The sequence below is a fragment of the Castor canadensis genome, chromosome X (assembly GCF_047511655.1).
Source record: "Castor canadensis chromosome X, mCasCan1.hap1v2, whole genome shotgun sequence".
Lineage (NCBI taxonomy): Eukaryota > Metazoa > Chordata > Mammalia > Rodentia > Castoridae > Castor > Castor canadensis.
In genome coordinates, this window is record NC_133405.1 from 46,777,369 (window position 1) to 46,804,802 (window position 27,434).

At 47.0% G+C, this 27,434-nt stretch overlaps 1 protein-coding gene across 2 annotated transcripts in view; it reads right to left on the reverse strand.

The window, feature by feature from the left end:
• Frmpd3 (FERM and PDZ domain containing 3) overlaps positions 1 to 26,406 on the reverse strand; it is a 133,763-nt gene extending 107,357 nt beyond the window's left edge. For both annotated transcript variants that reach the window (XM_074062644.1, XM_074062646.1), the window contains exon 1: positions 26,197 to 26,406. The gene's annotated coding sequence lies outside the window, so the exon portion shown is untranslated. The remainder of the gene's footprint in view (positions 1 to 26,196) is intronic.
• Positions 26,407 to 27,434: the final 1,028 nt, after the last annotated feature.

A 27,434-nucleotide genomic window follows, 5' to 3' on the forward strand; every position in this document is an offset into this window, starting at 1 on the left:
ATAAAACAGGTTCTGCAGAACAGAAAGGAGCCTTAAGTACTTGGTCACGGCCACGTGTGTGTGTGTGTGTGTGTGTGTGTGTGTGTGGCAGCACCTGGGGGACTGCAGCAGACGACTTGACCATTGGTCAGAATAGGGATGACAGGTGCCAATGGACCAAGTGGGGGTGCCAAGGGGCTTCACTCCCAGTTCTTATCCCCACCCCTCCCCAACCAGGTTTTCAGCTCTGTTAGCTTAGTACAGAGCACAGGCTCCTCACAGGTGTGAACTCCTTCGTCTCTGCCTCCAGATAGCTGCACACAGTCACCAATCACTTGGTGTTTGGCTGCTTTTCTTCCCCAGCCATCTTAACAATCAATTTCTGTATGATTGCATGGCTTGGCTTTACAGTCTAGCAAAGCTAGGCACTGAGTCAAACATTTTCTTTTCCTTTATTTATACTGTGTCTTGTTTCAGAAAGGATTTTAAATGAGACAAACATTTAGTAAACACTCTGGACCAGATGCTCAAAACTGTGCTAGGTGTTGTCGGAAATGCAAGAGAGAACACTTTTTTTTTTTTTTTATCCTTCCCCGAGCTTACAATTCACTTGGGGAGACAAGACTCTCTCAGGAGGCAACTAAACCACAGCCCACTGGTCTGGGAACTAGGAGCCTTGGGGACTTGGGTCCTATTCCAAACTCAGCCACTAGCCAGCTCTGTGATCTTGGAAAAGTCATATCCCTCTCTGGGCCTCAGTTGCCTTACTGGGAAAACATAGCTGTATGAGCATAGAGACAGAGCACAAAGCTTGGTAATACTGGTTTTCTATTTTTTATTTTATTCATATGTACATACAATGTTTGGGTCATTTCTCTCCCCTTCCCCCCACCCCTTCCCTTTCCCTCCCCACCCCCTCACTACCAGGCAGAAACTATTTTGCCCTTATGTCTAATTTTGTTGAAGAGAAAGTAAAAGCAATAATAGGAAGGACCAAGGGTTTTTGCTAGTTGAGATAAGGATAGCTATACAGGGAGTTGACTTGCATTGTTTTTCTGTGCATGTGTGTTACATTCTAAATTAATTCTTCTTGAACTAACCTTTTCTCTAGTTCCTGGTTCCCTTCTCCGGTTGGCCTCTGTCACTGTAAAGTATCTGCTTTAGTTTCTCTGCATTGAGGGCAACAAATGCTAGCTAATTTTTTAGGTGTCTTACCTATCCTCACCCCTCCCTTGTGTGCGCTCGCTTTTATCATGTGCTCAAAGTCCAATCCCCTTGTTGTGTTTGCCCTTGATCTAATGTCCACATATGAGGGAGAACATACGATTTTTGGTCTTTTGGGCCAGACTAACCTCACTCAGAATGATGTTCTCCAATTCCATCCATTTACCAGCTAATGATAACATTTCGTTCTTCTTCATGGCTGCATAAAATTCCATTGTGTATAGATACCACATTTTCTTAATCCCGTCGTCAGTGCTGGGGCATCTTGGCTGTTTCCATAACTTGGCTATTGTGAATAGTGCCGCAATAAACATGGGTGTGCAGGAGCCTCTGGAGTAACCTGCGTCGCAGTCTTTTGGGTTTATCCCCAGGAGTGGGTAATACTGGTTTTCTGAAGGGATGGGACATGAGGTACTTGAGGGGAAGATTAATTGCTTCTTCTTTTTTTTTTTGAGATAGTATCTCACTATGTACTCCAGGCTAGCCTCAAACTTGAGATCTTCTTGCCTCCACTTCCCAGGTGCTGGGATTGCAGGCATGTGCCCAGCTGATTAATTGCTTCTGAAAACATCTCTGTATTTTTTCTGACTTATTATAATGAGCATATGTTACTGTTGTGGTTAAATAAATCAAGCATTTACAAATGTGGTCGGATAGAACTAGTTTAATTCTGTATTTGCTGGAGCCTGGCCTGTGATGATCTGTGGTTGGGACAATACCGAGCCTCTGGAATGGGAGAAAGGAAAACTCATTGAGGACTTCTGTAGTCAGGGAAGGCTTCCTACAGGAGGCAAGGCTTCAAGCAGGGCCTTGAAGGTCTGGCATATTTTGCATTGATAGAGACAAGGCATACAGTGGAGATGAGTAAGAAACTGGCAAAGACCATAATAGGGGATGGAAGGCAAAGATGACAGTAACTGTTTCCTAAGGCCAACATGCATCTGAGGTTGAGGAGCAAGCCTGAGAGCAGGAACAGCTTAGCCCAGTTCACCTCTCTAGAAGGCAGCCCTGAGGCCCACCTGTCATTGAAGCAGCTGCAGAATGTGAGCAGTAGAAAGTCTACAAGCCCCAGCCTGGTGCTCTTGGATCACAAAGTAAGCACAGCACTTGGGTATTAGCTAATCAATCTCGTAAATTCATCTCCCTTTTACTGGGATCTGTCAGGAAGCTGATTAAATGCTGTGCGAGTGGGATTTGGCTCAGATGCTAGCCGGGAGCTTGGGGCTGAAGTTTTTCAATGTTCAGCTCATGCATAAAATTCATAGTTTATCATTACCCAGACTTGCTTCTCTAGAACTATCCAGATGGGAATATTTCTATATGACAGTTCTATCCTGGGTGAGCCAGTTGCCTGGCCTCTCCCCTCAGTAGTTCTCTCTGCAGTAGGTGCTTCCCCCAGCTCAATTCTACCTGCAGAATCACCAAGGCAGGATGACAACAGCCCTGGGACACCCAGTTGACCCTAGCTGTTTTCCAGGTTCCCCCAAATACCCACAGGGGCAAGGCCAGCACCTTGTACCTCCAGTATCCTAGGGCAAAATTGGGAAGAAGGCTAGATGTCTTATGCTATCACTACAACTCCTCTGTCTCAGTCCCCAGCTAGGGTCTCTCTGGCTGTCCTTGCTCTCCTCTATCAAGGCCCCAAATTCCCCCAAGTCACTTAAGCCTGGGATCTGACCTTGGAGGCCAGTCCTTCCTTTATCACAAACCCTCAGCCTACAGGTGAAGAATCCCAGCCAATGGGTTAACAAAAAATGGTGGGGGCGGTACTGAGTTGAGACTATAACCTTCTTCAGCTTTTCCTTCTCTGCCTCCTTTCCCTCTATTTGCTCAGGAGAGAGAGTGTGGTTAGACTTGCCTATTGCATGTGGCCTGATTTAGGATTGGCCAGCCGACTTTTCCTCATCTATCAGATCTCTCCGTACCTAACATCTCCCTGGTTATATTCTGCTTACAACTCCAGCACTCACAATGAAACTGAAAAACGTGTGTTCATTTCCATTACCTTCCTCAGTTTCTGGATAACCCCAGAATAATAATACCAGGCAACATGGCTACCACTTATTTAGTACTCACTGAAAGCCAGCCACTGTGATAGTCAGAGGTGTCAAAGTGAGGATCCTGTCTTACCCTGCAGCCTGGCCCAGTGGTGGAAAAGTATTGGTGCTGGTACCATTATCAAACATGACTAAGCATCAATGAGGTGTCTGCAACTATACTGGGAGATAAGGGGTTTGAGTGGTGCGGGCAGCCACAAGGTGTCTGCAGAAGTTAATTCCAGTGAGGAAAGGAGACAAACAGTGAAATTTCAGCCAACAAAAAACCAATTTCTTTGATCCATCAATTGATCATATGCATTTCTTCACTCAGCTGTTTGGAGCGAGAAGCAAAAAAAAAAAATGAAATAAGCCTGCATCAGGGAATATTTTGAATAGGTACTGTAATTCCCAAGGGATCAGCTGGGTTCTCTGTGTACTTTCAGCTATGCTTTCTCCTTACAGTAGAGGAATTCAAGACACAGAAAGAAGAAGCCACTACCCAAAATCACCTGCTAGTATATGGCTTCACTGAAAGTGGAAACTGTATCTGTTGACTCTGAGAATTCAGTGTTCAGCCTGCTACACCATTCCGCCTTTCTGGTGAGGCTAAATATTAGGGCTGATATTTAGAAAGCAAGATCTTTAGTTATCAAACACAGAATCCATTTTTCTGAGCCTCACATTCTAAGGCAAGAAAGAGGTTTCATACTTAAGAATTTCACTAATGAATCAAAATGAAAACCCTCGATTCATCAGAAAACTGTATTATAACCTGCCCATTCTCAAATATTCTGGTCAACAGAGGGCTTGCTCCATCTATAGAAAACTCTCCTTTAGGCATCTGGAAACAATAGCTGAGCTGACATTTCATTGGCTCGGGGATTCTTCTCAAACCAATGATTGCTTCCCCTTTTGGATGTTGTTGAGGAAATAGCAGCTCAGGCTAAGGCTGGGGCATAGGAAAAAGGAATCACAGGAAACAAAAACACATCCCCCAGCCAGGGCCCTCTTCCACAGAGCACAACAAACACTTGAATGCAGCTCAGGGAGGGAAGAGAGCTGGGTGAAGGTGGCCTTCACAGGCCACGTGAAGACCCACTGACACCCGGACACCCTGGCAAATAGCATAATCTCTCTCTCACACACACACACCATATGTGGTGCCAGGAGAGAACAATGCTTCTCTCTGAAAATACACACTCACACACACACACATCATATGAATTGTTGCCCTCTACTCTAAATTCAGAGCTCATCCTGCTAATGGTGGAACTGAGTCTGATAGTTCTTTAAAATAACATTCTGGAATATATACCCATTTTCTTCTCTGAGTCTCTTATACCTGGCCTTCATTAAGTCAATTTGTCCTCTTTGGGCTTACAGAATGCAAGTGCAAAATGCTAAGCTCCTGCCAGGGTACTTGAACCTGCTACAAGCCTTCAGTACTTTTGCTTCTTTGCCTTTTCTTTACTTTCTACTGTTTGATCTTCTTCAATCTCATTCTTCCATGGCACAGAGCAGGCACTTTGCAAATGGTGCTCATTAGTGGCAGCAGTGCCAAGGGGTGGCTTGGGGGCAGGAACCCACCTTCTATCAATCCTTAATGCCACTTGGTCCCCAGAAAGCTACTGCTAATAAATGTGCAGCCCAAGTAAAAACCATGTGTGAAGAGATTCCAGACAAGTCTCCTAAACCCCTCTACTGAAGAAATCATTGACCCCAAGTTCTCCCTATTTCACAAGTCTGTCAGCCACTGTTGGAGTATCTCTCTTCATTTTGTTTTTTTGAGCTTGCCCTCCAAATCTTTTCTCCATTCCTTTATGTCTCACAAATACCACCCTTCCTTGATTTCGTCTTCCTTTTCCTATATCCTTTGTCTCAATCTTTGTGCCTTTTCTTCTTTATTCTTTTTCCCACCTCTCAGACCAACATATTCTCACCCAGCCTCCTTCTGTCCAGACCAGCCCTCAATTCTAGCATCTTCTCTATCCCTAATTCTTTGCCAAGGATTTCAAGCTATTCTTTGTTGGCAGCTCTTGTAGATAAAGGCAAAGCTCCCCTGTGCTTCAAGGCCAGGGCAAGTTGTGGCCAGCCCAGATCCTCACCTCCTGATGCAGGGACCCAGGTTTCCATGGTAACACAGAGAGGGTACAATATCTGCATCTCTGAGAAGAAGAACATACTCTTGGAGCCTGCCATTTTGGACTGGCCCTCAAATACTTACACCTGCACCTGCTCCTGTTTCTTGGACTCAAAACTGGATCCAAAAGAAAACTGGACATTTGGTAGAAAAGTAGTGTGTGCGCGTGCACGTGTGTGTGTGTGTGTGTGTGTGTGTGTGTGTTTGTGTTGGGAATAAGTGTGCCAAGGGTGCTGTTACACAAATGAGAACCTCTACTCCTGGCTCTGCCACATGGAGGTGGAGCAGAAATTTCACTGCAAGATCATGTTTGTGGGATTCTAAAAAGTTACATCATTTGGACCCAAAGAGGTCTGCCTTTGTAGTCAACCTCTAGCACTGCCCTATACACCCATCTTATCCTGAAATCATGGTGAAGGATAGCAGACTGTGGGATAGGATAGAAAAAGGCCAGACTTGGGACTATGACAGATCTGAGTTATGATACCAACTCTGCTACTCCTTACTAGCTGTGTGTTTCTGAGAAAGTCATGTTACTTCTCTGGGCCTCAGTTTCTTCTTAGATAGCCTGAAGATCACGAGAGTGTCTAACTCATGTAAATCCACATAAAGTCCTCAGGAAAAGAAGAAACTTACACTTAGAGAGGGATTCTGACTAGTTTGGGAAGGGGGTCCTGTGTCTGGAAAGACCTACCTGCCTCTTTGGGGCTAGGTGCTCTGAGTAAGAGCAGCCTCCTCTTATGGCGTTTTACCTACATGAGCTCACCAGTTTCTCTCAACAACCCTGTAAGCTAGAGAATACCCCCATTTTGAATAGGAGGAAAGGGAGATATGAAGAAATAAAGTGAGTTGCCCTGGGTCACAAAATCAGCAAGTGGCAGAGCCAGGATGCGAACATACAAGTGATAAGTTGAAGAAAGGAGGTGCCAGTGGGCAGTTGCTGGCCTACTGTACTGCTTTGCCCAGAGCTAGATGGGCCCCTCTGCTCAAGACCTCAGGCCCAGTAGGCCCACATAACCTTTCTTTACTGTTAGGGGAACTTAGCACCCTGCAAACAATGGCTTGGAGCTGACAAGGCAGCAATGGCCTGTGGGAGGCAGCCAAGAGCTAGCTCAGCAGAAATGACAAACCCTCCTGCTTCAGCCCCTTGTGTGAAGCTAAAATTAACAACTTTCCCAACTGCAAACAAATGCAGAACCTGCTGAACCTGCATTCCCCTCTCCAGTGTCTGGTCCCAGCTCCTCCCTCTTTCCCTGGCCATGCTGAGAGGGCTGGGCCTGTGGGCAAGGGCAGGTGATAGGTCTGCACAACAAATTTGGGCTTGGATCTGAGGAGGGTCCCAGGACCAGATGTCGATCAAACACTTTCTAGGTACCATCCATCCCATGTTTTGGTTCTACTCTGCCCTTTTGGTACCTAACATCTTTGGCTACCACTAAGTCCAGTTAACTATGCTGGCCCTCAATTAGTCAGGGGATTCCAATTTTCTACTTCACTAGGGCCTTAAAAAATCTCCTCCCATCACTATTTACCCATTTGTGGTAGGCAGTCTCTAAAATGGACCCAAATAATACCCTCTCCTGATACTCACACCCTTGTGTATCTCCTCCCACTCAGGGTAGGCTGGACTCAGAGACTAACTTTTAATGAATAGAATATGACATAAGTTGATGAGCTAGAACTTCTGAGATAAGGTTACAAAAAGACTGTGACTTCTGATTTCGGACAGTTTCCTCCCTAGATAATGATAACTAAAGTTTATTGAGTACTAAATAAGTATCAGACTTTGTTCTAAGCACTTCATAATTATTAATTTATTTAAGCCTCACAATGACCCTATTAGAGGAGGAAACTGAGGCCCAGAGCAGTTAAGTTATTTGTCCAAGTTCAGAGCCACCCAGAGCAGAGGCAAAGCTGAGATTTGAGCCCATGCTCAGAGCATGTTACTCTAGGAGAACCCACATGTTTTGGGCAGAAGGAGGGATGCTGGTTACCAAAAGGTATCAGGACCTTTTCCTTTCATTTCCTTGATCAAAAATCTAGAGCAGTCTCTCAGTGCCTACTGGATCGAGCCCAATGTCCTCTTCTGTCCCAACCCTATATATCTTTCTGTATTACCTACTACACCTATACTATAAAAGCCATTTTCCTGATTTTTGTCCTACCTGAAAAGCCCCAATGTGTTTTGGAAGTTACTAGGTATTACACACAAAAGGGTTTTGGAATCAGATCATCTGGGGAATTCCTGGAACTCTGGACCTCTCAGATTCCAAGGAGAACACTGGGTCCTCTACTCAAGTGGAGGTGTGCCTCTCACTTTGTCCAAGGTGAGGACGATGTGACAATGGTGGTGGCCAAAGCTCTGTCCCAAGTACTATACCCAGCCAAACCCCACTGCCTGCTGAAGGCCTTCCCCAGTTCCTTTTGCCCATGTGATTTTTCTCATCTCTGAAATTTGATGCCACTGGGAGTCTGAGGTACAAGGTGTGGTCTGTTCTCCACTCAGTTCTTAGCTCAAATGTCACCTCTTCAGAGAAGCTTTTTCCTGGCTGCTGTAGCTGAAGTAGCTCCCTGTTACTCTCCAGGACAGCCGTGTTTCTTTCCTTCTTAGCATTTATCAATACAAGTAGTAATTCTTTGTTGACTTTTAAACACAAGCTCTCATTGGAATGTGTGTTCCAGCAGGGCAGGGAGTTTGTCTGTCCTGTTCACCACTATAACCCTGGCACCTAGAACAGGGCCCAACACACAGGAAGAACTCAAGGAATATGTTGGTTACACAAAAGAGGAAAAAGCAACATTCACCAGGAAACTCATTTGTGTGTGATTTTTCCCTAGCTAGTTCTTAAGGGCAAGGCTCATATCCTAGTCTTTAGTCTTTCACAGCACTGGAGAGTGAAACTGTTAGGATGCCTTCCCGATGTCTTAGTGTCTTCATCATGACATCTAACCACACTGCCCTCCTTACTAGGCTGCCTGGGATGGAAAGAAATACAGTCAGGTTAGACTTTTCTACTACACAAAGATCTAGTCTGGAACTTTCCAAAGGGGCTATCAGGGGAAGCTTGAGGTAGCAGGGGTTGGGGGGGGGGGATTAGCTTTTCTGCAGTATCTGGGTAGTGGGGTATCTTTGCAGGGGACCAGGACCAGAGAAGTCAAAAGGAAAGATAGAAAGGTCTATCGTGCTAAGCAAAGTTAAAACCTACCCAAATGTTTGAAAAAAAGAAATCTTGGTCCTGGTGCAGGTAGAAGCATTTGGTATCTAAACTGCAAAGTGTGTGTGGCAGGTGTCAGGACATTTTGAGGCTGCAAAGCAAACTCTGGGAGCATCTGAGTAGGAACAAGGACTGAGGGAGAGAGAGAGAGAGAAAGGGAAAGGGAGGGAGTGAGGAAGGGGGGAGAGAGATTGAAAGAGAGAGGAGAGAGAGAGAGAGAGAGAGAAAGAAAGAGAGAGAGAGTGCTCACCCGCCTGAGCTCTTCACATCTAAAAATAGAATCTAGTGAGAGAGGGGGGAAAAAACCCATTTCCTAACCTTAATGCAGTTAGGCGGTAGAATAAACTGCCGAGTGAGGATGTTGAGTCACTGGTATTAGAGGCATTCAAAGTAGGCACAGAGCAGATCCTAGGGACATTATCAGTACCAGCAAGCCCTCCCAGCTGTGGGCAGTGCGGGGAGTGGGGGGTCAGTCTCTGGAGGCTGCTGCACACGCGCGCGTGCGCGCGCACACACACACACACACACACACACTCACTCACGCTCTTGCACTCCGAATGGAAAGCAATGAGCCTGCTCCATGTTCCCGCAGTTCATCTGTTTCACTGGTGACGAAAAGGCTATTGCAGTATAGAGACTGTATTCCTTCTCTCTACTGACAAGTCACCTCTGTGATCCTGATGTACTGCTGCAAAGGCCCAGGTGTCCCCTAGGCCTCCTCAGTCAGGAAAAATTCAACAACCTTGCCAGTTTACCTTCACACACAGGCATGTGCAGAGATACATGTGCAGACCTTCTCTTTCCTCTCTCTCTCTCTCTCTCTCTCTCACACACACACACACATGCATGCATGTATGCATGGATACATGCACACACACTCCTACACACACCTCAAACCTGAGTCAACTTCAATAGCTCTCAGCCTGACTCCTTTAGCCTCGTCCCCTTGAGAAAGACCATCCCAGGCCTTTCTGACTGGCAACTCCTAGATTCTCCTGGTGACAGGTGGGAGGTGTTGATGGTACCTCCCCAGGATCCATCAGTGGTTATACAAGGGCCCATTTCTGCTCAGAGGGCCCAGGAAACACATAGTTTTACCCCATGCCTGCAGAAGAGGCCATGCTTCCTCTCCTGCCCCACCTCCTTCTTCCCTTTGGCAGCAGCCAACCCTAAGGACTCCTCAGTCCCTGCAGTGGAAGGGAAGAGGAAAGAACAAGACTCAAATGAAATGGATCAACTAGTAGACTGAGAAATTGAAAATGCACCAGAGGCCCAGCGAGGGAAATGGAGAGCAGTGGGGCAAGGAATGAAAGTGGAAAGGCCCCAGCTGAGAAGCCAATGACCACAAATGGCCCTGCAGGGTCCATGCTTGGCCAAAGCTACTCTGCTCTGTTCATTGTTGGCTCAGAGCCAGGAGCATGGCATTGACTGGAGCTGGCAAGTGGCAAAACTATGAGGTGTGGGGAGCTGGTCTCCAGTATCCCCTGTCTAGTTTTCACCTCTATTTTAAGGACCCTTCTCCTCTCCCACACTCCTGGGCTTTCTCCCTGTTCTAAGAGTCTTATACAAACTTCTCACAGCAAAATCTGTGGTCCCATTTCTGCAAAACGTTGGGTACAATGAGACATTTGTGTACCCAGGCATGAAATGGTGGGGGGGGGTTGTGGCTAAAAGCTGCATTCTCCAAAGCTGTAATGGGGGTGTTAATATTGAAAGAGGATGGTAATCCGTGGTCAAATACATATTAGAAGCCTTATGTGATGTTGGCAGGTTTCTTTACAGCAGGAAAGAAATACCCTTTGAAGCTCTAAGAAAGGTATACAGCATTTCTCCAACATTTGCCTCAAAAATCTTGTGGGAGGAGGTATAGTAGCTTACAGGACTAGTGTTTTATTTGAAGTATTTCCCCTCAGTTGTATTTCACAATAACTCAGATAACTCAGTTGCATTTTCACAAAAGTTCTGAATACCAAAAGCTGAACGATTGTAATGGTAGAAAAGCCAGGCACCCTCACAGTTGAAAAAGTCAGTGACTGTTACAATGGATCAACTATTAAACCACAGGGAGGATACAGTGACCCTTGAGAGGACCCTGGGGTTAGGCCTGTCTCATGTCACATACTATGGGTGGTTGTTCCTTATCAACTGGCCTGCTTCTATCTATAGATCTCAGGTGCCTCCTCTACCATGTAGTTTTTGTGTGCTGAGTCTGGAAGACTATTTCTCATGCCAAACTCATGTTCTTCCCAAATCATTTGACTTTCTGTAACTTTGTTCTCTGCTGTTACCAGCAGTCCCCCAAACTCCATTCTGGAAAGTTCTCTGAGCCAGCTGCTTCAAGAAAGGCTAACTGTGCCCTGATCTTCTCTTTGGCTTCTCTCATTTGGGTATGTGAACCTATCACCACTTTACAGTGTACAGATTAGAAAGATGGGGACACTGGAGAAAAGTAGAGGGCTATGCCCAGTCACGCTGCTCCTTTGCTAGTCCACTAAGTGGCCTGATGGGTGGGGACCTCTACTAGTGCCGTTGAAATAGCTGAGATGTTCTTCAACCTGGTGACCTGGGTGGGAATGGACACAGAGGCGCTCTTTTGAATAAGATGACTTAAGCCTGGGAAGGGTCGGCTACCTAAGAACAAGATGTTCTCGTCCATTAAACTGAAAGCTCTGCAAAGGTGAGAACTTGAGCATCTGGCTGCTAATAAAAGCAAGATGGCTACTGTGCTCAGTGCTGCTCAGAGCCCCCAGAAGTACTACACTCACCTCTGGGGAAAGAACCCCTAAGAGGCAGCCTCACAGACCAGAGTGTTGCAAAAGAAAGTGACTAATACGCTGTAAGGGCAACAAGCTGGATGCTCCTGTAGGTCCTGGACTACTGTGGAGAGCTATGTCCCCTGAGGCAAGACACGTATGGACAACAGCCAATATTGTACATAAAATTTCAGGAGGTTCATAGACCTCCAGGTTAGGCAGCTCAGCTGTGGAGTCACATCACCAAAGGAATCACTGAGCAAACTGGGTACATTTAGCTCCCTACAATGAAATAAAAATCATAAGAGAGAGTTGAGGAAACATGTTAGTTACATTCAAAGAGTTTAAAAGGGCTGCCAAAAGAGGGAAGAAAGAAGTTACTGAAAGGTTGCTTTCAACTCCATGCCAAAAAATGTTCTGCCTGATATGGTGGTTGGCGCACACCTGTAATCTCAGCACTTGGGAGGTGGAGGCAGGAGGGTCGTGAATTCGAGGCTAACCTAGGGTACACAGTGAGATCCTGTCTCAATCACACACACATTTGACAATGGAATGGGTGGCCTTAAGACATAGATAATGCTCTGCTGGTGAGAGTTATAAATCCGAAGGGGAGAGTAGACTAGATGGTCTCTAAGGTCCCTTCTGACTTTGTAGTTCCTTCCACCCACATTTATTTCTGTCTATGTCATTGAGATCCTTTCTAGTTTATTCCAGATCAGAGTCACAATCCTGCCCGTAAACAAACCCTAAATGGCAAGACCAGATGGGAGGTGGCCCCAAGCTCTGGCCGGCCTGCCCCTCACTCCACTTGTCATACCCTAGGTCTTCCCATCCTAATAGCCCTCTTCCCAGGGCTCTCAGGGTTTGCCTGGTGACAGCTAGTTAATCTGATAAACTAATCTGCCCTAATGGGATCATGAATGCTAATGAATTAATGCCTTACCTTCCCAAGTGACATATTTGCATTTTAACAGAGGTCGTCTGGAGATAATGCCTTAACTCAAAGGAGTGATTAATGTTGAAATTTCTGCTGTTTGGCAGTCTAGCAAAGAAGATATTTTTGGAGGGGGAAGGTTTTTCCACCCTGCACAGCAAACCATCTGCTAGAAAGGGAAAAAAGCATGGCCCTGCCCTTGAGGGGTTTCTAGTTTATATAGTTGGGGAATTATAATGGCTAACATTTATTGAGACTCCACCAACGTGTTGGCCCTGTGCTAAGTGCTAAATAAATATTATCTTTCCATCCTTACAACAGAGCCCTCTGAGGCAGGTATTTTGCAGATAAAGGGATTGGGCCTCAGACAGGTTAAGTAACTTAGTACTGCATTTCATTGACTCTAAGATACTACCAGCTGTAAGAAGCAACAGTTTTTCAGGTTTCCTTAAGAAAGAAAAAAATGCTGCCAATTAAACAACAATACACTATGGATAGTAAGAAGCATCTCCATTTCAGAAGTGTTAAAAATACATCTTTGAGATGGTAAAGTGGGTTTCAGTAAGTGTAAGGCTGATTCCAGAGTACACTTTCTGCCTAATGCTGTTTCTAGAGCTCAGAGCGGAACTAGCAGGGGATGCTTTATATAATAATATAATAGCAAGTACATATTAATATTTTTAAACAAAATGATTACACAAGTACCCGAAAGATTGCAGACTGAGTCTGAGGTCAATGGCAGAACATGTTAATGGGGGTCATGAACCTGAATGGTGAGACACATGGGGCAGTGTTTATGTAGAGGGACCAGGCTGAGTACTGCCTGGGGCAGGGTAAGCAGTGGCAGGTAGTGAGTAACTCTGGGGGATGTGGCACACTATAGCTGTGGCTTGGCTAAGGTCAGAGGGTTAATCAGGGAAAACACAGGAGACACCTTAGTGAGATGAAGAAGGGAAGGCAAATGAGCTGGCAGATGAGCCTTCAAGGGTAGTGCTATGGTTTCAAATATGGGTAGTGTCCCCTGAAGGTCTATATGTTAAGGCTTGGTTCTCAGGTGGCAGTATTGAGATGCTGTAGGCTTTTAAGAGGTAGGGCCTTATGGGAGGTCCTTAGATCACTGGAGGTATGCCCTGGAAGAGGTGGTGAGACTCCCTCTCCATGTCTCTTCCTCTCTCTCTTGGCATGTTGGCTCATGATGTGAGCAGTTTGCTCCTCCACATGCTTTCTTCATGATGTGCCACCCTGACCAGACACCAAAAGCAGTGGAGCTACCCAATCTTAGACTGGACTCTCATGAGGTAAATAAACATTTTCTCTTTATAAGTGAATTGCTTTAGGTATTTCATTATAATGATGGTAAGCTAACACAGGCAGGATGAGAGATTTCCATTTAATATGATGGATGAAGGAGACAACTGTAGATTCTTGTCAATTAATGCCAACAGATAGGAAAAGCTCATTCTGGCCACTAGGATGAAGGAAAGCTCTCACTCAGCCTTGAAGCCATGGGCCTCCTAAAGGGGTAAAGGAACAACATTGCAAGGGGATCAAGAAGAAGTTGCCAAGCCATAACTGCACAGGGAATGAAACCTCCAGCTCTGCTGCTGAAGTATGGGCGCTTTTTTTCCTCAGCTTTGGGCAGAGAAGCAGTCTGAACAGTACAACCCATATCATTCTCCAGCTAGCAACAGTGTTTGTTGAGACTCTGCAGCGTGTGTCCAGCTCTGTCTTGGAAGATCTGTGAATAAAAGGTACTCCCTAGCTGGGAAGAAAGGTGAACCCACAGAAAGTTGAAGCAATATGAGATGAACTGAGGTGGAAAGATGGGGTTGGATTCTGGAAAGAGGAGAAATTGTGGCTTCATAGCACATGCCGGATTTGGCTTGTTAGGTAGAGGATGTGATTGAAGGATTTACAGCATGGGGGAACAGAAGGAAGGTAACTATAGAGAGAGGAGTAAGCACTGAATGAGGTAAAGTAGAGTTAAGGAGACGAGGAAGACTAGGGGACCTTGGAGGTCAGAAATAAGTGAGACAGAACGATTTTTTAAATAATACTAATATGTAGTATTAATCTGTTTTCTATTACTATAACAAAATGCCTGAGGAAGAATACTTTGTAAAGAAAATAGGCTTATTTAGTTCACAGTTCTGGAGGTTCAAGTGTTCATATCTGGTAATGACCTTCTTGCTGACAGAGTCCTGAGGTGACACAGTATATCATATAGCAAGAGACAGAGAATGTGCATATGAATGTGTGTGTATGCACTCGTGTTTCTGGTCTCTTTCCTTTTTCTCATAAAGCCATCAGTACTTACTCATGAGGACTCTGCCCTAATGACCTTACCTAATCCTAATCAAGTTCCAAAGGCCCTACCTTTAACACCACAGTCAGGTTGTTTCTGCCCTCTTAATACCTCACAATGGGAACTAAATTTTGACATATGAGCCCTTGAGGGACACACTCAAACCATATTCAAACCAGAGCAAATCATATATATCTCACTATATAGTAGAAGCTTGTAGAAGGCAGGCTTTGGGTCCCAGGGAAAAGAGCGTCTTTCTGGTACAGTAAGCAAAAGGGCACTGGTATAGACTCTTGAGCAGGAAGTGACATGAGGAGAGATGTTTTAAGGAGATTCCTTTGACAACAGAATTGAAGGTCCACTTGTCAGGGAGGGGGAGGCTGGATGCAGAGAGACCAGTTAGGCGTCTGCGGCAGTAATCCGGGCATGAGGTTATGAGAGCTTGGTCTATGATGGCAGTGCCAATGGTCAAAAAGGGTGGATTCATGAGGCACCTCTGAGAGATGAACTGCAAAGCCATAGGAGTGACTGGCTGTAGAGGGCAGGGAGTAGGAACTGACTGTAGAGGGTAGGGGGTTGAGCCCTGGGCTCAGCCCTTGGGCTACTGAAAGAGTGATGGAAGTCAGACATGGTGGCATAGACCTGTAATCCCAGCACTTGGAAGGCCGAGGTGGCCTGTAACCCAGGCTGGTCTGGGTTACAAAGTAAGTTCAAGGCCAGCCTGAGCTATACAGTGAGACTCTGCCTTAAAAAAAGTGATGTAACAGTAACAGCAAAGAGTGGTAGGGGCTGAGGAACAGCAGAGGGAAAGGATGGAAAGGAGATCTACGGTTTGGATTTAGCTATGGTGAATTTATTTATTTATTTATTTAGGTGGGACTGGGGTTCGAACTATGGGCTTTGTGCTTGCAAAGCAGGTGCTCTACCACTTGAACCATACCTCCAGTCCATTTTGCTCTGGTTATTCTGTAGATGAGGGGGTCTTGTGAACTGTTTGCCCAGGCTGGCTTTGAAACTCACTCCTCCCAATCTCAGTTTCCTAAGTGGCTAGGATTACAGGTGTGGGCCACAGGCACCTGGCTAGCTGTGGTGAATTTGAAATGATGGTAAACCCCAAAGAGGAAATGTCCTTAAAGGTAACAATGAAATGGATAAAGCTTGGGTTGAAGGCCAGGCCTGATGATTTCCTGCAATAACCTAGAATTCCAAAGCAGGACAAGCTATTTTTAGAATAAGTCTAGAAACATCTAAAGGAGGTAAGGTAAAAAAAAAAAAAGCAGACCCAACCACCAAATTTGATTTGGACTTTGCAGGTGAGTCTCTAAACTGTGTGGCAGCAGCAGGCTGGTGCATCTGTTTAAAGGTCCCCCTCCTTTTTCTCTGTCAGTGAGTGATTTCCCTACATATTAGAAAGATTACAGCTTGACTGTAGGTGACGAGATGAATATGGAACAACACTCGCTTTATTAATCATACCTGAATTCTCTACGATTTCACTGATGGTGACAACAAAGCCAGTGCAACACACAGCACCCCTGTCAGCCCTGGGAGCGGGCTGGCTTTCTGAGCCCCCGCCCACAAAAGCAACATGCAGACTTCTGGCCATGATGATACAGGATCAAGCGCAAGACTCATCTAAAAATCATCCGGATAACTCAGTTTCTCCTGTGTCCACGGTGAAGCATCTGAAACTAATTTTCTTGGATCCAGGTGAGAAGTAGGATGATAAAGAGAACAATTATTGTCAGGAAAAAGGTATAGACCAAAGACAAGACCTGGGAGAGAAACAGTGGGTACAGATTTCCAAATCAGACATCTTGACACTTACCTGGTTGATTTCTAAGCCAGTTGACGACATGCCCTCTTCTTTCTGCCTTCAGTGGGCTTTTCCACGAGAAGGGCAGTAAATATGCCATCCACCTTAGTCAGTGACTTGTGTTTCCTCTTTAAAATCCCCCACCTGCATAAGCATTTTTCCATTCTGGACACTTGCCCACTTCTCAGCCACTCTCCTCCCAACCGTCACCCCTACCTCAAATCAGCAACCAGAAGGTGGAACAGAAATCTTTAGCAGGGAAGTGCTGGAGGCTGCTGGTTGACAGACTATGCGGTGTGTGTGTGTGTGTGTGTGTGTGTGTGTGTTCATCCACCAATCTAGCCATCTGGTTCTCTGTTTCCCCAGTGGATTTGGATCACAAGCAAAGAGAGGGCTATTTGACTGGGTGGTCCTACCCCCAGAGCAGAACTCCCTTGGTGGTAAGGAGCCCACAGCCAGGGCACACCTGCTTCACTCATTCATCTTTACAAGAAGTCATACTTTACCACAAGAGCCAGTAAAAAGGGGCTAAAATCTCACACATATCCTTTATCTGCAGTTTTCTATTTCCACCAACCAGGGCTGAGAGACTTGGCATAGACACCTGCCCAGAGTTGACATTCAACTGGCTGGGCAGGGAGGACAGAGCTAGTGGGGGAGACAAATGAACAGGCCTCTACCATCACCCTCCCACCTACCTGTGGACTCCCCACTTAGTTCTCCATACCAGCTGGAACACCAGGGCTCCAGCTGGTGGCAAAGTGCTGCGGTAGCTCTTGCCATACCCAGGCACAGGTGTGACCTCCACTGGGATGATTCCCAAGTGCTCACAGGAGTTTTCAAACTGATTCTACCAGAGAAATTGAAAGATGTCTCTCTACTCCCAACAGCTCCCAGAGGCCTTGAAACAGCCCAGACCAAGGCAGCCCTGCCTCCCTGCTGGGGGACACAGTGCTCAGCATCCCAGCTTAGCCATCATCTCCACTGGATTCTGCAGCCAGTTTCTCACTGCTCACTCTTTCAGTCACAGCATTGAGGGCTGCCATACAAATCTGTTCCTTGGAATGGTTAACTGATTAGCTCACTGCCATCCTAGTTAACAGCACGGTATGTAACTGTCCAACAGTCCTTCAGGGTCTCCCCAATCCAAACTCCTCCATTTGACAGCAGAGGCCCTCCAAATCTGGGTGTCCCTTTACCCAGCCATGCATTTCCCCCCACAGTGCCTCACACCCACCTTCTCCTCTAGTCGGACCTCTTCAGACCCTTCTTGAACCTTCTTTGATCGTCCCTACCTGCAATCTTTTCCCCACCTAGTGCTTCCTCCTTGGAAGCCTGCTCTTTTTCTAATCACCAATCTCAATCTCACACATTGTATACAAAAGCTAAGTCAAGTTCAACATCTTCTGGAAAGTCTTCTCCCTCTGCTCCAGCCCATATCCTTGTTCTCTCTGACCACCTAATCCCTGTGGTGCTTTGCTATTTAGAGCAAATAATGTGCCATCTAATTGTTTTCTATCATGTATTATTCTTAGTTGCTTCATATGAATAAGTATTATTTGTCTGTTAAATTATGAACCTCTAAAGAGCAGAGCCTTTGCTTTCCCCTTCTCACCATAACATGAGCTTAGGGCTAGACCCACGAGTGCTGAATAGGCTTCTGTTTGCATGCCTTACCTCTAAAATGAAGAAAGGATGAGACAAATGAAGACTCTCGAAGGATCTCCTCCATGCATGCCCTCCCCTTTCTCAAAAAATGTTCAGGCAGCAGAGGAGCTGAGGCTGCCCAGAGAGGCCTAGGCAGCCAATCTGTTGCCAGATCCTAGCTTCCTGAACCCTCCCACCTCCTAAGGTTTTCTGGGCGATCAATAACGCTGCTTAAGTGATCAATCTGAGACACAATGGGCTGCAGGGGCCAGTGTTTGATTAACTCCAGAGAATAAATGTATGCTGGAAGAGACAGAGCAGGGAGGGGAGGAGCTGAAGAGAAAGCAAGAAGAAAGATGAGCTGGAGGAAGGGAGAGGGAGAGAAGGATTTTTTAATGAATGAGAATATGATAGGGTGGAGATGAGAGTAGCTCTCACCTGAGCTGATTCAACAGCCTAGGCAAGTTCTTTTGCAGTGATTAAATAATCTTGGGGTTTTCATGGAGCCCAGTGAATATTCTCAGGCTGCTGGGCAATTTTTGACCTTGTCAGAAACACTGTTGCTACGATCCACTGAGGGCCCACACAGGCTCCATATGGGATAGAGAAGCAAGTGTGGGATGCAGACTTCTGGTGATTTCAAGGAAAGTCTTGGGTCTTGAGCTATGCTCTTTGGCTCATAGAAATCCCAAGCTTGGGCATCCTCTACCCCTCTACCCAAGCCCAGTGACTCAGAAACCCATGCATATATGGGACAGTAGGCTGATCTGCACCATTACTTTCTCTCTGTCCAGAGTATACATACTATCCTTCCTCTCAAGGTTCTGGGGCTGGAAATTTAATTGGATAGTTAGAAAATAAGGAGTCCCTTCCCCAGTTTTTCTCCAGAGGGCCCAAATATCCTAGCTATACTACTGATCACAAATTTTTTTGGGAGGAAAGATAGTTATCTGGAAAAAACCATAGCTTCTTACTGTGAGAAGTTTCTCCTTTAATATAACCCTGACTCCTGCTGCTCTCATTAAAAAGCCATCTTTCACATATGGTGATGGCATCATTACTCTACCTGTTAGGCAGACTCAAAGCCTTGATACTGTCTTTTATTCTTCCTCCATCCTTACCTACACATTCACTTGGTAGGTAAATCAGGTTTCTTCTACCTCTAAATCCATGAACACATCTTCTTCTTTCTATTTGTAACGGCTTCCTAACTGGTCTTCATGCCTCCAGGATCATTCCCTTTTAATCAAACTAGCAAAGGGGGAAAAAGGACAAAAAATGAAAACCAGAAATGTGAATCTAGCCAAGCTCAGTGCTAACTTCCATTTATAGGAAATACAGGGGACAGCAGAACAAGTTAAATGACAATAAAGACTAAACAGGATAATAAAGGAGCAGAATTTGAAATGTTGTACAGAAAAATTGGCCTAATTTCTCTAACAAGTCAAAGAGAGGGGGTTGTTGAAGGACAGAAGACAGAAGAACCAAATGTAATGTGTAGAACTATTTTGGCTCTTGATTCAAATAAGCCAACTATAAAACAACTTTTGAGACAATTGAGGACATTTGATTAAGGCTGGGTAATGGATAAATACAAATACATTATTGTTACTTTTGTTAAATGTGTTAATGGTGCTGTGATTATGTGAGAAAAATGTCCATTTTTAAGAGATGCATTAGGGATGAAACAATACGGTTGATGTTGGAAGTTCTCAATTCCTTCAGTAAAAGAAAAAGAATAGATGAAGCAAATATGGTAAAGTCCTGAGAAGTGAGAATTACTTAATGTGATAGTGGGCATGTGGATATTATTATTATGCTATTTTCTCTTTTTTGAGGCTGAAAATATTCATAAAGAATAAAAACAGTATTCATCCACTATTCCCAAGGCTACCTTCCTAGCCTTGACTTCCACCACACCTATCCCACTTCTCTATGTCACACTGCCTATGTCCTTGCTCCAGTTATTTGTCTGAATTCCATTCTTTCACTTACACATTCATTCATTTGTTCACTCAGTAATTATTTAAATACGGCTTCTATGCACTAAGCTCTGCAAACAGAAAGATGACCAAGAATGAGGAGAACAAAGAACCTCCTTCATCTTTAGATTTTCCACAGAAGCTACCACAGTGCCTCACATGTAATAGATGCTTAAGAAATGTTTATTGAGCTAAGGTGTAGAAAGAGATGTAACAGAATCCCTAACTCATATGAATCGATAAATATTCAATCCAATTCAACACATTTATCGAGCATTGTGTACTACAGGGATAAAAAAGATGAAAAACATCATGCACTTTCCTTCATTGAACTTATAATGTAGATAAGACAAACACCTATGAGAAGTTCTACTTGAGTGTCAAGAATAGATGCATAGAGGATTCAAGCAATACTAGTGAAGTGTCTCAGTGATGTACTTGCCAAATGTGTTTTAGAGACAGTAAGTATCAGAGGAATTCAGAGGAGAGAGAGATTGCTTCAGTCCAGAATGATGAGAGAAGACTTCAGGGAGAAGGTGAATTTGCATGTAGAGTTGAGGGATGGTGGTATTTGGATAGGAGAGTTATCTAGGCAAAGAGGAGATGGCATTCCTGGCGAGAAGGATGGCATGAATAAAAGCACAGATGCAAAAAATGTACAAAAGGTATGCTTAGGAGACCCTAAGGAAAGAAACTTGACTGGAGTTGGGGGTCCATGGGAGTTGTGTTTCTCAAGTAGGCCAAGTACATGAGAACCACTTGGGGGGAGCTTGTTAAAATTCACATTCCTGGACTCCAGCTCCCAGACTTACTGAATCAGAAGCTCGGGCAGCTGCATTAGAACAAGTTCCCTCCCGGTGGAAGGAGGGAAGGGGTGGGGAGGGGGGCAGTGTGGAGAAATGACCCAAACAATGTATGCACATGTGAATAAATGAATAAAAAAAGAGAGAAAGAGAGATGCAGAGGTGGAGACAAGGACAAACATCTCTTCAGTGAGTTGTTGTAAAAAGGAGCAGAAACATGGTGTTAATTCATTTTTTTGTAAACTGAATGGTAAAATGAGATAAATATATGCTATGCAATATTACTTAGCAGTGAGAAGTCATGGACTAGGTAAGTAAATAGCACTATAGATTAAAAAAAAAGAAGAACAAGTTCCCTCAAGTGATTTTGAGACATATTGAAATTTGAGAATCAATGATATGGACAAAAAATGAGAAATAAAGTTGGAAAAATATACAGGCTTAGGCCCACTCAAGGAAGACATTGAATACCAGGCTATGTAGGTTACCACAGGCAATCAGCTGCCACTCTCCAAAGTGTCATAAATAAAGAACATTTGGGGATATTAATCTCACAGATATGTGTACACTACAGATGGGAGAGGAAAGAGACTGGTACCTTGTGGACATGAGGTGGTGACAGAAGGTAGGGTGGATCTGGGTAGTTAGAGGTGGTCTGTGTTTCTAGTCTGGGAAACTAGAAGGGTTGTGGTAAAAGAAAGGTCCGAAGAGCAAGTCATCATTGAGAGAATGAGATGAGCTTGTGAACGTTGAGTCTAAGATGATGACAGACCATCCAATAGGAAATGTTCAGTAAAATGCTAGAAATACAGGTACTCAGGAGGCAGAGATCAGGAGGATGGCGGTTTGAAGCCAGAACAGCCAAATAGTTTGCAAGATCCTGTCTCAAAAATACCCAATACAAAGTAGGGCTGGCAGAATGGTTAAAGTGGTAGAGCGCCTGCCTACCAAGTGTGAGGGCCTGAGTTCAAAACCACAGTACCACCAAAAAAAAGAAAAAAGAGACGCTGGAAATATAGGGGAAAACCTCAGGAGCAGGGTGAAGTCTGGGCTACAGAAGTGGGAATGATCAATAACGAGAAGGATGGAGATGTAGCTCACTGGTTGGGTACTTGTTGTGAAAGTTCCAGGGTTCCAATCCCATCCCCACAAAAAAAAGCAGTAAGAGAGGAAACCCAGAACATGCCTATCTGTCCTTGCCAATTAAGAAAGGGGGAAGCAAGAGGAGCTGGAAAACACCTAAATTCGAGGGGTAGAAGGAACTCATAAGAAAGAGAAAAAAGGAGGGATCATTTGAGTAGAAAGAGACCTTTTATTTCTATTTTTGAAAGAGACCTTTTAAATAGTACAACCAGGGATGGCTAATGCCAAAGTGACATGGAGGCTCAGAGAGAGATCACTGGCTGTGGCATGTATATAGAGAAACCTGCTGATGTGCATACACCTGTTCCTCCTCATGTTCATTATCATAAACATACAGACACACATATACATATACACACACATAGGAAGAAGTAGCTTCTCTCTTTCTCTCTCTCTCTCTCTCTCTCTCTTTCTATCTCTTTCTCCTTCTCCTGCTTCCATGTCGTAAGTGTACTACAACTCTCAGATGTATACTCCAATTTCAAGATTCATTTTCTTTTCTTTTTGGTTTTTTGAGACAGGGTTTCACTAATGTACCCTAGGCGGGTATTGAACTTGAGATCTTCCTGCCTCTACCACCTGAGTGCTGGAATTATTCCAGGTTCATTTTCTGACTACCAAGGAGCATGCCAACTAGGCTCTTAATGTTATACTGTAAGGTTGGTGCCCCTGGACTCAGAAAAGGGAGTGCTGCCTGTCATGGGTGGGAAGTAATACAGAACCCCAAGATCACTGCCCATTTCTTAGCAGCTCAGCCAAGGGGGAACAGAAAAGGAGGAAAGAGGGAGTGTTTCTCTTCACATGCTCCCAACCCTTGGCCCTTAGTCCTTGGATTTCTCAGCAGACTGCAAGGTTCAGCCCATTTTGAACGTGTTTCACATTGGCTGCAGAAAATGCAAGAGAATGTTTATCTTTTTGAATTTATGGTAAAGAGGCAAAGAGAAGTCCTTGAAAGAAGAGCCAGATCAGAGTTTTCTGCTGCGAATGCTAATGGCTTCCAGGCTGCCTCACAAGCTGAAGCTGACTTGGGTGTGGCTTCTTCCCAGAGACCTGTCCAAACTCAGTCTTCACCCAGCAGCAATGGGTACCATCCCAGTCCCTATAAAAGTTATTGGTAGGGTTTATGTGAAGGCACGAAACCCCAGAATCCAAGGTTGTCTACACGAGCCTCAGTGGTACATGGTGGTGGTGGTGGCGGTAGTGGTGGTGGTGGTGGCGGTGTGTGACTTTAGCTAGCCTGGAGGCTCCAAAAGATCACAGATCCTTCCTCTGCTGCACTGTTGCTGCCCACTCAGGGTGCTTTGGCAGGTGACTATAGAGTCTGATCATTTATGCAGAGTGGGTGGGTAGGTACAGAGTGTTTCTCTTATCCTGCATCCATCCATCTCCAGTGTCTTGCCCAGCCTGTGCCTGTCATCTACATTTTTTCAATCTACTACTGCTTCCAAAGAATGTCATTGGTGGCAAGAGTCCCCAGTTGGTCCACATGGCTCATGTCGCAAGACCACTGAACTGCATGTCTACCAGAAGGAAAGTCCCCTCCTCATTCAAAACCGGGCCTGCAGCCTCCTAGGAGTCTGCAGACCTCTTCCCCAGGGGAGCAGAGGCTCTACTGCACTGTCTGAAGTCACAGCACCACCAGCAGCACTAGCTTCTGCTTATAGGGGCACTTGCTGATTTCAGGCCCATAGCCTAGCCAGTCTGCAGGATGGTACAGATCTACAAGATGCCCACAGCTAGGAGCCTGGAGGGGGTCTGTGTGTGTGGCCCACACACACTGGCCAGCCTCTTCTCTCTGGTGGCCTTCAGCTCACACTTGCAAGGCAATTGTGGTGGTGGGTGTCAGTGAGCACAGAGAGGGAGAACATCCATCTCTACACGTAGTAATGAGTGTTTCCTGCTTAGGTCACACCCCCTCCCTTCTCAGAATCCTGCAGGGGCTCCCAAATGCCTCTCAAATCAATTTAAACCTCCTCTCTGTGGGCCTCAAAGCTATCCATAATTACACCCCACCTTCTCACTTCTCTACTCCCACAAACGCATCGTGCATAACTTGGGCCCAGACATAGAGGCAGACAGACAACACTTCCACTGCCCTGAGTTCTGCCACAGGTGCCTGAAAGCCTCACCAACAGAGCCAGTCCTCTGCCACCTCTAAAAATGGCAAATGTTACTTTGGAGGTATTGGTAATGAAACCCTATCAGCTATTAACACTTTGGCCTGGCAGGGATTCTATCATCAGATTTGAGGGACCAGGGAGCAAAGCCCCACCTTTTGGTCTAAGGACAGGGTAGGGACATGGAGGAGCCTGGAGCAGCAGAGGAGAAGGGCAGGAGCAAGGAAGGGGCTCTGATGTGGAAGCTATCTCTGTTACGATTTTACCAAGGGCTACAGTCTGACTTAATTAAGCCAGTCAAACTCACTACTCCTTGTTCCCACTAACCTCACTTCCTCCACACACACATTATGTCTTATTTCACCTTAGGATATCCTCAGGCCAAGCTGCTGAGGTTGAATTGGTCTCCTCCCACGCAAAATAATAATAATAGCAATAACAATAATAGTAAGTAGATGCAGCATGTTTGTTTGAGTATGGTCAAGTCTTGTTGAGGTCTAGGGAAAGGCAGGGGACGGGGAGGCTGAGAGCCCTTTGCTCATTGGAAACAGCAAAAGCTTCCTGGGAAAGCTCTCTAGGCTCCCAGGAAGCTGAGAACTGGGTTTCCCCTGCTTCTCCTGCAGTAAGCTTTACAGGCACGCAAGAGAAGGGGGGTCAGGGTCTCCAAGCTGAGGACTCAGTTGGCTGAATTGCACACACTAGCTGGGGCTCTCCAGGCCAAGGTGTGCGTGCTGTTTACCCCAGTCTCCAGCTGGGAAAACTCACTTGGCCCTTCACTCTGAGTCAGCAGAGTCACCCACCCTCCACTCCGAAAAGAGCGCCCCCAAGGGAGCCTTGCTCTTATAGCAGTTTCTCCAACTGGGCAGCAGTCCAGAGACGCCCCGCCCTCAGCAAGAGCTGCAGGATGCTGAGACCACCCACTGGACTCCAGGGCTCTGCAGCTGGTCCAAGATGCCAAGGGGAGGGGGCAGGTCTGGTAGAATTCAGCATTCACTGTCATCAAGGACTCTTTAGTGGCAGCGGCAAAGGTGGAGGGTACCACCTGCTTCTAGGGGAAGGTGTCAAGCATTTGCCCCTGCAATGGTTTCAATGTGTGTGCATGGATCTCGCTGTGCGTTTGTGTGTGCGCAGGAAGCCCAGTTGCTGAGATGTGGAGGGACAGGACTACAGGAGTTGAGCACGCTTTTGCCCAGAATGGACTTCTTAAGGGCTCTGGTGGAGGTGTCCACAATAGGGATGGTGTCCACAATAGGGGGTGGGTGACCCTGCGGGGGGTGGAGAGCAGCAGGTACTGAATGTGCAGTAATGTGCAGTTGTCATGTAGTTTCTCGGGGACACTCCGAGAAAATACATACACTCAGATACACAGTCTTCAAGCTCCAAAGCACCAGGCTGGGAAGTGTGTGTGTGTGTGTGTGTGTGTGTACATGTTTTAGTAGCACGGGGGGGGGGTAGCTGCATATGTGTTTGGGTAACTGCTTTATTAGCATCCTGGTAGGAGGGGGCAAGTGCAGGGGTGTGTGTGTGTGTGTGTGTGTTTCGTCTTTGGATGGGGGTGCCTGTGATTAAGCGCCGGGAATGTGGTGCGGCTGTGTGTGCGTGTGAGTGCGCGTCGGTGTCCGCTTGTGAACATGGCCCCGGGAACCACGCACATGCTTCAGACAGCTGTTTCTGGTAGCTTAGGGGCTTGGGCTTCGCCGGACACCCCGGCTAAGTGACCACCTCCCAGCACCCAGGCCCCACATCTCGCCAGCTCTCCCAAGTGTGCCCACGGCCCCGGCGCGAACACAAAGGCACCATAATGAACGCGCTGCACTCCCCGGAGCTGGGCTCCTCACCCTGCACCCCGGCGGCCAAGGCGAGCCCGCCAAGCCAACGACTCACCGGGCCAGTGGGCACCGAGCCGGCCGTTCCCCCGCCCGCTCAAACTCCAGGCGGCCCGACGCTTGGCGACCCCCCACACCCTGCCCCAGGCTCCCGGGGGCGCCCAAGCGCCGGTGGCCGCCAAGCCGGTCCGGGGCGCCACGATCCCGCCTCGACCCACCCCTGGCCGGGCTGAGACTGCGGGCGCGCCCCCCTGAAGGCAGCGTGCTTCTTACCTTCCTCCTCCGCCTGCTTTTCTTCCTCCTCCTCCGCCTGGCCGGCGCGGCAGCGGCGGCGCAGAGGCGGCGGCGACGGCGGCGGGACTAGGGTGCCCGTGCCCCCGAGCCCGGCACGGGCGTGGGGCTTACTGGCGCCGGGCGGCGGAGCGGGCAGAGGTTGGCGGGGCAGCAGCAGCTGGCCCGGGACGCGGGGAGCTGGCCCGCAGGCGGCGGGCTGCGGGCAGGCTGGCAGCGGCGCGCGCGGGCTCCTCGGGCGGGCTCCATGGCTGCGCCGCGGGCGGCACCATCGCCGTGGCTCGCTCGTCGTTCTCTCGCTCCAGGAGTGCGGCAGGCTGCGAGGTGACGGATGGCGGCGAGGCGGCCGGACGGCCGGGGAGGGGAGGGGAGAGGGGGCGGGGGGAGGGGAGGGGCGGGAGGGGAGGGGAGTGCAGAAAGAGGGGCCTCTCCGGAGCCACCCGACCCTCGAGTGCTGGCGTCGGTTTCCCCGAATGGGAAAGCGGCTTAAAGGCGCAGCTCCCGGCTCGGGTCACAACTAAAAATAAACACAAAATTGACAATTTGGGAAGGAATCTCCCAAGACACGACCTAGCAACCCAGCCCTCCCCCTCCCCACCAGCCCCGCGATGCCTCACTTCTTGAACCTGACCGTTCCGGCTGGGCTCTGCCGGGAACTGCTGGTAGCTAAGAGGGCAAGCCAATTTCTAAAGTGAACCCGGGAAAGGCGGGGGGAGGGGGTTAGCGGGGGAGGGGAGGAGGGAACTGCAGAGAAGGGGCAGCGGCAATGCTAGCTTCGGAGAGACTCCATTCCCTGGCCCCTGACCTTGCTTCTCGCCCCTTGTCTGCTGGCCTTCTGTTAGGAATGCCCTTCCTGCAGCTCCACTCCTGGTTACCGCCGCCAACATCCACAGGCACCTTGAGTTTCAGCTCCTGCTCCTGCTCCTGCTCCTGCTCGAAGCGCCTCACCCCAGTACCAGAGCGAAAGCAGCTTGGAGTCCAGGCCCATCCCAGGGAGCCCACCTCAGTGAGAGCGCAATCTGACAGCTGACAGAGGTCTGCTTGGAGCCTGCGGTTGGTTTGGTGAGAAGGGAAGGAGGTTAAGGTGTGTGGCGTGGGTGTTCACCAGCAGATGGAGGGAGGGTCCCGGCCACGCACATACACATACACACAAACACACACTGAAGGAGAGCAGCTAGGCACACAGTACTGTGCCTGATGAATGATCTCAGGACGTTTTC